Below are 12,922 nucleotides of genomic sequence, written 5' to 3'. Positions count from 1 at the left end.
TAGCTACATAAGTTAAAAAATTCATCCAGGTGTGCCTAATAAAAACAAGGAACTAGTGATCTCTAGGCTATTCAATTTAATTTCAATTCCAGCAAAAACTGCTGAAACAAATAAATTAACAATTTCTAAGCATATACTTAGAAAATAACAAGGAGATAAGTAGCAGTTAAAATGGACATCTCCAAATATAATATTTTTTTAAAAAAATAGTCCTCTTTGACGAGGTAGCAATTTTTTTTGGAGGTGAGAATCAGGAGAGGTCATTCATCTTGTTTGACACTAATTGCATGGCATTGTTATGAGGAAGGAAAATGAGGACTAGATGAAACAGTTGCACAGCTGATTGGAAAAATGTGTCTAGAACATTCATTCATGGTTCATTGTCAGACTAGGACCTAAATAAGGTAGGCATCTATGGGAATCTGTCTTGCATCTATGAGTGTTCAATATTTTCTTCAGTGACTTAATTGAAGAGGTGCATGCCTTTTTGAGGCAGTTTTAGAATTCAAAATCATCTTGACAAATCAAATAAATGGTCTCGAAAAAATGTGTTACAACTCAATAGGATAAATGCCTAATTCTGCCTTCAGGTAGAAATACCTGGCTGTGCAAATATATCATGGGGGAGGAGCACAAATACTTCAAAGCAGGCTGTACAGTTACCGTAAATCACAGATGAACACAAGGTAACACTGTCATGCTGTTATGAACAAAGCAAATACCATACAGTAATAAGTAAATAGAAATATTTTCCATGAAATGTAAAAAGTAGTTTTGTGCTATCTGGTGCTGTATGGGCAGAAGTTCAGAAAAATGATCTGCAGGGAATTGCTGAAAGAACTTGATCTATTGAATCCAGAGGAAAAAAGACTGAAGGTAGACATAATAGTCTTCAAATATGTAGAAGGAAGCAATTAAAAAAAAAGAGTATATAAACCACAGTAAGATTAGACACCAAGAAAGACTCTAATAAAAAAAGACTGAGGTGGAGAAATAATTCACCTAGGGTTTTAGATTTTCCGTAGCTTGAAGAAATGAAGAAAAGTTTGGACAAGTGTTTGGCATAGCTGATTTTATCTACGGCTAGGGAAGAGAACTTACATGAAGGTGAGTAGTAATTAGACAGAAAACTACATAGTTAATAAATTATAATTCTCTTTTCCCACCCACTTTGTCAAGAGAAAGTTGGAAAAGTTGGCTCAGAAAGAGTGTTTGTAAATATCACAATTTTTCACTAATTGAGTCCATGTTGTACAATAATATTGCAGGTCCTTTTTTTTCCCCTTAAGGGCTTATTTTGAAACACTCTGTATACAATTGTTTTGATGATTGAAAGGGGAAGCAATTCTCTTAAGTTCTTTTAAGAGTATCATCTACTATCTGGAACAGTTTAAATACACAAGAGACTGTAAAGTCTAGTTACAAATTTATAATACTTGATCTCAGAGCTGTAGTTTAGTTACTTAAAAGCTGTTTCCAGATGAACATAGCCAATGGGAAGTCTGTCTCAGAAAAGACTTTCTCATGTCACCATGCTCCAGCTAAGTCATGCTAGCAAAGAGTAATGCTGAGCAAACAGGCATTTTGTAATAATTTTAAATTCCAGATAGTTTCTGGAACATCTAACTTTTTTGGCTGTTATGATCCTAGTTGTCCTTTAACATACATTTCGAGCAGTTAATTAAGTTAATCTGACAAGCAGTTAGATTTCCAAATAGTTATGTCAGCTGGGACTGGTCAACCAAAAAATGCAAGTTACTGTTTCTGACTTGCTTCAAAATTTTATGTTCTGTAAGCCAGTTAAAACTGAACAAAAATATCTAGTCATAAAGAAGAAATTTTACGGGGAAAATAAAAAAGAAAGCACAGGAAGAAGATCGGATTTTAGAAAACAATGTTTTTAACATGACGAATGGAATCAGGGATGTATTGCTAGTAGTGATACATACAAGCCCGGTTCTGCTGTCTTAGGAAACCTTCCTTTTATGAGTATTGGCCATGCTAATAAGTACTTTTTCTTTGTAATAAAAGACATTGTGCTGCCTGTTGAGCAGTGACCCATATTCCAGCAAGATTTCCTTTTTATAATTTCATACTGAAGCCCTTCACAGCCTATTAATTTGTTATGAATATTTATCCTACAGATAATTTTACTGATGAATATTGTTAATTAAGTCAATATGGCATAAGTGTCATTATTTTTTGCTAATTGTAACATATATGTCTCTAGTGAATATCTTTTAAACTTGTCTCTTCCTAAAAGCAATGATTTATTTTCATTCTTCAAATTTCCTATGTATTAATGATTAAACTTTAGCATCTCTAGTGTGCAATGAGAACATAAAAAATGAAATTTAACGTAAATTTTATAAAACAACTTCTTGTGACACCAGGGAAGCAATAAAAGAACATTGCTTACCAAGTGAGCTATATACCATTCTTCTACTTAAAAACTCTCATGGGGATTGTTAATAATATATTATTAGACATTCGTCATACTGGAGTCCCAGTAGAGACAATTACCCTTTTGTTTCCATCAGAAAGCAAATTATTCTTTATGGAGATGAATCCTATTCCTTAGTTATGTTCCCATGTCGGATATAATTTTGGAGTAATTCAGTTTGCAGCAAAAGTTAGGAAGAGTATTAGCAGCTTTTGCACTACCCTTCAGTCAGATGGGGAAGCGCAGCATTCCTGAGCTGTTTTGCTGAGACTAGTCAAAATCACTAACATAAACAGCTTCATGAAGTCTCATAACTTACTTATGTGTTCTGTTACTTCTCTTTATGTTATTTTTGTGCTATTATTTTTGATCAATTCCTATTCTGCTTCTTGAAAAGAGAAATATTTGGGGATCTTATTTGACAGTATCCTAGGAAACCAGGACACCTTGGAGACGATAGTGTGAGACCATTGAGACAATGAGACAATTGTCTCATTGAGAGACAACTCATCTGACCTGAGGTCAATCCCCTTTCTCTCTGGAGCTCTCTGTAGTCCCTTTTACTGGAAGGTGATTTTTAGCCATGTGGCACGTACGCTCACTCTCACAGAAGGGAAGAGGAGTAATCTAATAGAAACAACTTTGCACCTACTATGTAAGAAGTGACGTGGCCTACCTTGGCTGAATGGTTTCTCATCACTGATATGAAGTACCTTTGCCTCTGATTTTCTCAAACACATCGGAGGGAGCTACTCAGTTTTGCTGGGAAATATTTGTTGAACCAGAGAAAATTTAAGAAAAAAATATTAGAATATTAATTGGAGCAGGCTTTGGAGTCCAGTTCTTCTCCTTCCCAGGTGAATGCCCTCAGGGTCCCACTCTTTCTTACATTCTCTTGTCCCATGAATATTTAATTCTACCACGCAAAGTGGAGCAGCTTAAATGGGTGAGAATAAGAAACCTAATTCCTGAACATGTAATAGCTATGATTTTCACCCAACATGGCAGATAAAATCTAGGTAAACCAGTTCTCCCAGAAACGGGTGTTTTGAAAGTACTAATGTAAATTTTAATTGCTCAGTCTAAGGAACAGTGAGGAAGAGGAGTAGGAAACAGAAGCAGCCCTGGGCAGATGGAGGAAAGCAAGGAAGCGGAGCTGGCTGCTCAGAGAGGATAGAGCAATAGCAGTTTTCTCATGTGATGCTTGGTTACAAAAGGCTTGAGAATTACTTGTCTGGTGATCAGAAAACTATCTGGGAGACTGTGACTGGCATTTCATGGAGAGGAAAGGGCTGACCTCTAATGTCTTGTATCTCAAGCAATAGAGAAGTTACTGGGTGCACTTTTTCCAGCTGAATATCTTAGGGTGCAGAGACTGCCTATAGGATGTGCAAGGGAGAAAGGAAGATGAATGATCGGTTTGCAAATTCTAACTGGGCTTAGGCATGTTTGTCCGAAGGTGGTGTGGGATACATCACTTCTGGTCATATCCAAAGGCCGAACTTCAGGTTTCTTCCTGGAAAAAAGTAAGTCTCCTCCATACTTTAGTGTTTTGAGAACTGGGCAGTAACTGTAAAGTGATTTAGAAGTTTTGGATCTAGGTGCTTACTTCCCATTTTTAGAATTTACATCTTTTGTGGATACAATCCTGGGGTTCTTGTTTAAGTGTATTTTCCTTTGCTCTAGCCCATGAGAACCAACAGATCTGTCTGTATGCCTGTAATATAGTTTCAAGAGGAGCACCAAATGTGAACTTCTTTGAAACACCCTACTTGTAAGGGTTTTTGACAAATGGCATTTAATTAAACTGCTTGTGAAGCAAAAGTACAGGGAAAACAAGAAAAATATCATTTATTATAAAATTATTTGTTACTTTATTTATGGGGTACCAATTTCAGAAACCTGAAAATCTTTCAAATAACATTATTGTTACACCAAAACAGGGAACATCACTTGCTTTGACACAGTTACTTTCTGAGATCATACCGAGTGTTATTAACTACCATAATATTTTATGTAGCTTTAATGAGACACACATCATTACTCTTAAAAATCTCCCCCCTGCCAAATTCTTCTATTATAAACTAAAAACACAAGAAAAAATATAAAGATACAAAAGTTTCTTATTAACCTGAGGGCCAGCTGGCAAAAATTTTCACTTATAACAGTTCAGAAATGGGAATAATGTGGAATAATTTGCCCAAACCTTTCTTTCCTTCCAGGCCTGCCTCTCATCACCTACTTTGGGAAATGGGCCAGTAAGGACTGGAAGTACATCTGATCCTGGTTTTGCATGAAAGAAAACACAGTAGAGGTTTTGGAGCATCAGACCCTACAGTTTTAAGTTGCTTGGTGAAAGTCAGGCTGTGTCATGTTTAGCTCTGGCTTAAGGGAATTTTGGTTGTATTCTCTAAAGCTGAAACTGATGTTTCCGAAATTTCTTACACCTCCGCAAGAAGGGAAACAGCGAATAGCCAAAGCATTTATGTAAACTGTGCAAAGGCCAAGTTTAAGTCCCGGCTCCATCTAATTTAGAGGTAGAACCTAAAGCTGAATTTCCACAGACTGAAGGACTAGCCTTGCCACTAGTTAATGAATCTTTTTATTGTGTGCATAAGAAACATAACCAGTCATGGAAATGGGACATATCCAATTACCAGTTTTAATTTGTAAAATGAGCAGATAGAACAAAGAACTTAAACTACGAGCTGCTATAGTCCATATAGTTTCATAACTACAGGATCTGCTATAGTGTGTATAGGGCTGCTATAGGCCTGATCCATCCTAGTAGGACTAGCTGTTATCAGCAATCTCATTCTAGAATTGAGTAACTTCATAAAAATTTTGGCTTCAGTCAATCAGCATCTTTCAACAGAAATTATTTCACTGGAAAATTCGTGTATCAATTTAAGTTATAATAGATTAAGACTGTTAATGTGATACTTGTTTGGTAGACTAAATGAAATACGTCTGTGCTTGGTACTGTTTCAAATTCTGTCCCTGATTATCTGTAGGGTAATAAACTGAAGGATGTTTATGCAAGTTTGGGCAAAGTTGCATGAGACTCCAAAACACAAAAGAAAAAAGAAAAACAAAGGAAGAAAGAAGAAAGAAATGCTTATACGGTAATTTGTATCGCAGGCATCAGCCTTCGAAGAGGAATGAATTGGTAAATCAAGCTGAGATTCTTTTCCTAAGAGGGGTGACCAGGGCCGTGTTCACTCTCACTGTGGATGGGATTTTTCAAGAGAAAAAGGGAATAGGCCCAAAGACTAATTTTATTTTTGTGGATTCTCCCTACAGTTAATGGAAAGAGGCTCATTCAAATGACAATTCAGAAACTCAAAGCTCTTGTTCTGAATTACCCCTTGGAATAGCTCATCTCTTTCCATTAACTATAGGAAGAATGTTGTGAGATTTGTCCGAATTGAACCTTTATGTACAGTCTTTCAGTGCTGCCATATTGTGTAGTAATACATACATTTGTACGCAGCTTTTATGACTTCTGGAACCCATCACACATTCAAAATGATATAAGTTTTATAGAGAGAGGGCAGGATTTACTTTATATTTACTTTCTAGGCCAAAAAGAACAGAAAAAAAAAAGATTGCATTCTACAGGAATTCTCAGACTTTCCTTCAAATAATATTGCCATTCCAAAATATAATCAGACTTGCTCACAGATTGCAAAAATGCAAGTGCAGTCCCAGCCTGCTATGGGATCCCATGTGGGAAACATGCACTGTTTCGCATCATCTCCCTCCAGCATTGCTCTTCCTTCTGGGATTGGCTCCCAGCTCCCAGCTGCTGAAATGAAAGGATGGGTTCTTTTGTTTAATATTTTCACCTAGACAGCCAGAAAACACAAGCACAGATTTATCAAAGGAGTGTGATGGAAATATAGCATCCCTGATAGCATTGTGTAACGTAGTATTTATTCCTTGTCATCTGATGGGGATGAGTGGGGTCATCGCTGGTGTCCTGCTATTACCTTCTCCTCTTAACTCAGGAAGAATACTCCTTTGAAAGCCTGGCAGGTCTATCTAGCAGTCTCTGAGAAAACAGAATATAACCGAGTAGCCAAACCTCCTCCTGTTGTTTAAAGCTGAAGTCCAGCAGCACACCCCTTCTACCATGTCTCGGTAGTCTCAGCCATAAGTAGGCTGTTGTGATTTGCAATTGGTTGACCTGATGCATCAGTTAGACCTTTGACACAGCCTCCAATGTCAGTGCTAGTTCTCAGTGCCGGGTTGAGTCTAAAACATAGGTGCTCCCAATTTTACAGTCTTGGCATCAATACTCATCTTCTTTGTGACCTCCTGGGAACTACCCCTCTCAGGACTCAAAATAGCAAGAAGACTTCATGCATTCTGTAGTCTTTCAAAATACTGTAGAGGCCTTGAGTGCAGGCTTTTCAAAGAAATAATGGGAATAATGGCTTTCCTGGTTGTGGACTCAAGCCTGTGTTTTTTAAGGTGATCTTGTACTTATGGCATTGTTCCTTGAACCCACTCTCATCTGGTGTAAAGCAGCTATACTCTTATGAAATCAGTGGAACTACAGCAACAAAGAATCAGACCCTTCACTTCATAGACACATTTACAAAACTCATTTGTTAAAAACAAGGCATCTTAGGATTCTGAGAATTCCCCGCCGGATTTGGCAGAAATGTAACAACTTACCCTGTCTGGTATTACTCTGATTCACTGTCCAGTTAAGTGAGTGTGCCAAAGGAATCCCCAAACACAAAGGCTGTTTGGCTTTTCTCTCACAGCTAGAGGTGTTTTCCTCCCTCCTGCTTCTTCTCAAGTGGAAAAGACATTCACCCCTGTCCCATCAAGTTTATTCCCCATGTTGTAAAATGTGCAGCTTTGCTGTTATACTTTAAAATTACCCAGTATACTGACACACCCTTTCAAGATTGTTCAAAAATTTGCAAAACCATGGTAGAAATCAGCAAAAGGCCATAGTTACCCAAATCCCAAATTATCATCTGAAATAATCAGCAGCTACATAACTGTAGAAGTACCTAAATAGGTGCTGTCTCCTATCTTGACCTGACTGTAGGCATATTTATCAGTACTGTACTGTGAACATATTGTATTGTCTTGATCAAGGCGAATGAACAGTTGTCTCCTCGAATACGTTTCAAAAAACAGGTCAGAATGAGCATGGTGATGGGCCAGCCTGGTAGGCGCGCACAACTAACATGCTTTGCTAGTTCTGGATTCTTCTCAAAATGAGCTTATAGGTTTTTTTTTTGTTGGGTTTTTTTTTGGTGACCCAGAAACACAGATACAGTGAGAGTAATGACTTTCCGATGTGATTAAAATACTCGCACAGGAAGTGAGTAGCCAAAGTTTAATTATCTTTTCTGGCTGAGGGAATTCACTTCTCTCAGCTTCCAAGAGAAGCATCTTCCTCCACTCTCTAAGCCTAAGCTCATTGTTAGATCTAGTCACGAGTCTGTGCTTAAAAACCAGCACACATTTAATGGGGAATTTAGATGATTATTTCTGGTTTTCTGCAGAGAATTTTCTTTCTAGGTGAGTCATGTGCACTACAAGGAGATAATCTTATCAACATTTCTAGTCAAAGTTATAAAACTCTTTCGTTTATAACTAACTGCAGTAATCAGACAAGATTCTTAACAAGAGTCTTATTCTAATCAGATTAAAAGCCCTGCTGTTAGCTTCTTTACTCTAAGAAGCCTATTAAAGAAAATGAATTATCAGCCTCATCATTCTCAGTTAAACACCTTTGACCCAACATTTCCCTCACTCTTAGCTCCAGTTTCTATTTAAATCACTGGAATTTTTTCTCACTTTTCTGACCAAGTGTTCAGTTATCAGTCCACCTGTTGTGAATTTCACACGTACACGGATACATTCTTCATAACTACCTTTGGCAACTCCAGTTTGTAGGTAACACCATTGGAAATGTAAGAAATTCTCTTCTAACCTAGGTAATCAGACACCAGAAAATCTCAAAATACATTTAGACAACATTTTACCATGGACTGTAAGTATTTTACTATTTAGGAGAGCCTTTGTAAATATTAGCAACACAGCTATGTTATTTCCCATTCTAAGTGGTCTTCCTCAACAGGACATGCAATAGTTGTATTGTTTGTTGCTTTGAATATGACTTCAAGTGTTCAAGCTGTCAGTCATCCCTAAGATTATTTGCATAACCAGTCTACTGGGGGGTAAAATGCAATATGATATATTCGTGACTCTGCTGCTCTATACGGAAGCAAAGTAGATGGTTTGTTTTTTTTTTTTTTTCTAACACATTTTGGTAGGAACATACTTTATTGGTATTTTAAAAGATTAGCCATATTCATTTGGAGCTAAGCTTATTACTAAGTCAGTCTCTTAAATCCTGGCTTCTATGCATCTGATAACATCATAGATGTAGCCCTTCAGTATAAACAGTGCTCCTGATGCTTTGAAACAAACTTGGGTCTTTCAACTTTTCTTCACAATGTCTCACCCTAATAAAAGCATAAGGATTGATCTTATCTATAAATAATTTCTTTAATCTTCAAAATAAAATAACACAGTCTTCTTATTTATCTCCCTTGATTTCAGTGAAGTTAGACAGAGAGCACTGGATTGCACACACAATCTATACGCATTTTTTTGTAATGTATTATTCAAGAAGTCTGCCATTAGCTACAGTGTGTATTGCAGTGCCAGATAGTGTTGCAACATAAATAGGAAATCGCCACTCCTCCGCTGTGTGATCAGGAATATGGGCTGCATCCGCTTGTGTGATGCAGGAGCAATCCAACGCTGAGCTTTGCAAAGGTCCCTTCTACCAGGGCTGCTATGAGCTCAGAAATTCACTGTGTGACACACTCCTCAGTTGAAGTGCAGGGCCTTGATCTCTCCTGCATTTCAGAGTCCTGCAGACCAGACGGGCAAACTGTGTCTGGCTCATGGAAGTGAGGGAGTAGCTGCAAATGTAAGAGAGAGATGCTGCCAAGTGAGAATAGGACCACAGTGTCAACATTGTCAGGTTGATAGGTAGTACAAACGGGGAGGCTGCAGACTCCTAAACCTCTGACATTATCACCTATTTGTGTGCTACATTTTGCAAAATAAGCCAGACACAAGTGGCTTTTGCTATAGTGTTTTTTACAGTGACCCCCATGGTCATCCTAAAGGCTAAATTCCTTGACCATTCCCACTCATAATATCTTGAGGGCTAAAATTTCACCAAGGGGAAAATATTTGGACCACTTAGCTATTGTACCCTCCAGGGTATCGTCAGTAACAGTTTGGATGATGGATACACAGTTTTGAATGACCTCACATAAAGCTATTGTCCACATTGTCCACATTGCATATTCTAAGTCCTCCAGGAGGCACATATATTTCTTTTCATGAAAGGAGAAGGATACAAAGGTCCAGAAGGCTGTTTACAACTATTGAGATCTCTGATCAGAAAGTGGGCTGTATTGTATGAGGACAGGAGATCAGTGGACATCTCTGCAGCTAGATCAATGATGAGAACAACTACTTGGAGGTCAGAGACAGCAGAGACAGAAAGAACAGAGAAAAGAAAACTCTTCTATCTCAAACAGGACATGGTCCAATAGGCCCATAGCAGGACTCCTGAAAGTAAAAGATCCTCAGAATGAGGACTGGAGCTAATCATGAATGCTCCTGAGAAGTTTGGGAAGAAAAACAAAATTCAGTCCCAGTGCAAAGAAGAAAGGATAGGGGAAGAGGACAACACTTAAGCTTCTGACTCTGACATGAAAAAAGACAAAATACACAGGGCTCATCTCTTTGCAACACCAGATGAACTGGCACTTCCACTGGCCTGACTAGGATCACCACCCAATACAGTAAGATGCCTCCTTCCAAAGGCACATGACTTGGCATCCTCCCAGAAGCACTTATCACTAGGGCATGACAAAAGCATGCCACCCAACTCAGCAAACAAATGACATCCTTGTCTCACATTGTCTCTAAAGAATCCAGGTCAAGGGCTGGGATTTAGAAGGATTCAGGATTACACAGGTTCCCCTCCTCTGACAAGCCAACCAGGTCACAGCAGACCTCCTGCCTATTCTGAACATGCAGGAAGCATCCTCACAGATCCACTAACTGGGTGCATCCACAGATGCCCATACCTGCCTGTGTCTTTGCCTGCAGCCATGAGGCAGTAAGGCTGGCAGAGAGATTTTCTGATCTAAAGTGACAGTGCTGACAATAAGGAAGCATCTGGGAATGGTACCCAGCAGGTTGGACCTACAGTAGGGGCCCATAGGGTTTTTCTGTCCTGTCCCAATGGACATTTGTTTTCATAGGGAACCTACAGCCTGCTTATTATAATTCATAATTATAATTCATTACAATGAGAGCAGAAAGGAGTAACAGCCCTTATTTTTATTAACTGCTCTTTGGCCACAGGTTACTGTTATAGGTGGAAATGATTCCTCAGCTGCCTTGAAAGGCCAAGCAGGAGCATTGCCTGTATGTGTGTGCCTTGACTTCCTCCAAACAGTCTGCCCAGACCATAGCCTGAAGAGGGCCTCTGGACACATAAATCTCAAAGACTTTGAAAGAGTCCAGATGGCCCAGGAGGAAAGGGTGGCTTTTCTTGATGTATTCTCATTGCATTTTGACTAATGTGTCCTGGCCCAATAAGAAGGCCTGGCCTATATGTAAATATTGTCTCTGTTGTTTTCTTTTAGTTTTCCAAGAGGGCAGACAGTCCTTGAAGCGATGTTAAGTATGGACAGGTTTTCAGGGCCAACACAGTTTGTACTTGCCAAAAGAAAAATATTTTCATATTTTACAATAATAAAATATTTCTGCACTTTGAAATATTGTGTCTGTTCTCTTGACTCAAGAGAGCTTTTAGCTTCCTACCTTTCTCCTCTTCTCCCCACTCCTGATGGAGCGCAAGAGCCGTCATTCCATGCCTTGCTCTGGGCAAGGGGATGTTGGCTCCCTCTGCGGGTTGGCGCTTCATATGCCCCTCAAGTCACGCGCTAAGGAGGACAAGGGACTCCTGTGGTAGCTGTGCTTCTGGGCAGCGAGCACTGTGGGACAGAAGGCTAGCCAGCCTCCGCCAGTCTTCAGTACCATGGAAACCAAATAGTAAAAAATACAGAAGACAGTAGGTGGGATGTTATATTTATTTATTCACTTACTTACTAACAAGTGAGGGTTTCTGATAAAAGAGAAAAGGGGAGACCTGCGTGGGCTGAGCAGCCTTAAAACACTGTGAAGGCAATGGAGGGAAAGCCTCCGTAGCCGAACGAGGCGGAAAAGGGAAAACCGCTTCAGAATGCGTGAGGGGAGTTTTGGGGGAGGGATGTGGAGGATGGCGGGGTGCGCAGGGTGCAGGAGCACCCTGGCAGGGCAGGCTGCCGGGCACCCTCGGCAGCTGCCACGAGAGCAGGGGGGCAGAGCAGTGCTGGGGCGCCTGGCCTGGGGCAGAGGTGCACACAGCTCGGCACGCTGGAGAAAGTGCAGAACCTTATTTTAAATTTCTTTTTTGGTATGCTTTTGATCACTCAGCTGAGAGAGGAAATATGTCACAGGAAAGCTATGTTATTTCATGAATACAGACACTGTCTTACACCAGCACTGGAAGCATTTTAATGTTTGGGGGGAGCTGCTGTTTGCTTCAGCACTATCCGCACCTAGGATCATTACCACATTGCTTGAGCTTTACAGAAAGGCCAATATAAAAATTGCCTGTTAATACTTTTAAAGCAACTTTTAATAATTAACTTCGAGGACATTATTTTGCACATGTGTGTCTAAGTTTACATGTTGGATTGACTCTAAAAGTAAGTAGCTAATTTCTGTAACCCTCAAGTGACATTTGCTTTTCTAGTCACAATACTTTATGAGTCTTTAAAATTTTTTTAACTGGGCCAGACTTCTTAAGAATAGAGATTGGTGCATGACTGTTTCAGTGCTGGCCAGGGAATTTGTGCCAATCTTTGACTGTCTTTCCTGTTTGAGCCAAATGAAAAAATGTATATATTTAAAATATACATGGGGTGGTCATGTGTTTCCCATTCTTACAAGCTTTTTAAACACATTCTCTGATACACTGTTTTTATCCCTGTATTAACTGGGCAGCAGGGATGATAACTAGAATCCCTTTTGCAGGAACATTGTCATTGAAGAGAAATCCCACAGTGGTCTTGCAGTAAAAGGTATTAATTCAGAAAGCGACTTTTCCTTAAACATACTGTCTTATCTTGGCCATATATCTCCAGAATGAAAACTAACAGGTTGTTTTTGATGGTGAGGATTCCAGTGACACAAGCCTGGGCTTTCTTCAGCCATATATAATGGAAGTCGTTGTATGTTTCTTATTAATTCTATTTATAGTAATAAATATGGCGTAGTGAAGGATGAGAGTCTGTGATCGAGGGAAATTACAATCGAATATAATACAAGTAGCATTGACAGAATCAAGACTAATGCTGGGCCCAAGAA

At 39.2% G+C, this 12,922-nt stretch overlaps 1 long non-coding RNA gene across 1 annotated transcript in view; it reads right to left on the bottom strand.

The window, feature by feature from the left end:
• LOC106488500 (uncharacterized) overlaps positions 1–12,922 on the bottom strand; it is a 33,976-nt gene that overhangs the window by 20,485 nt on the left and 569 nt on the right. The window lies entirely within an intron of this gene.

The sequence above is a fragment of the Apteryx mantelli genome, chromosome 1 (assembly GCF_036417845.1).
Source record: "Apteryx mantelli isolate bAptMan1 chromosome 1, bAptMan1.hap1, whole genome shotgun sequence".
NCBI lineage: Eukaryota > Metazoa > Chordata > Aves > Apterygiformes > Apterygidae > Apteryx > Apteryx mantelli.
This window is presented reverse-complemented; position numbering and strand designations above follow the sequence as displayed.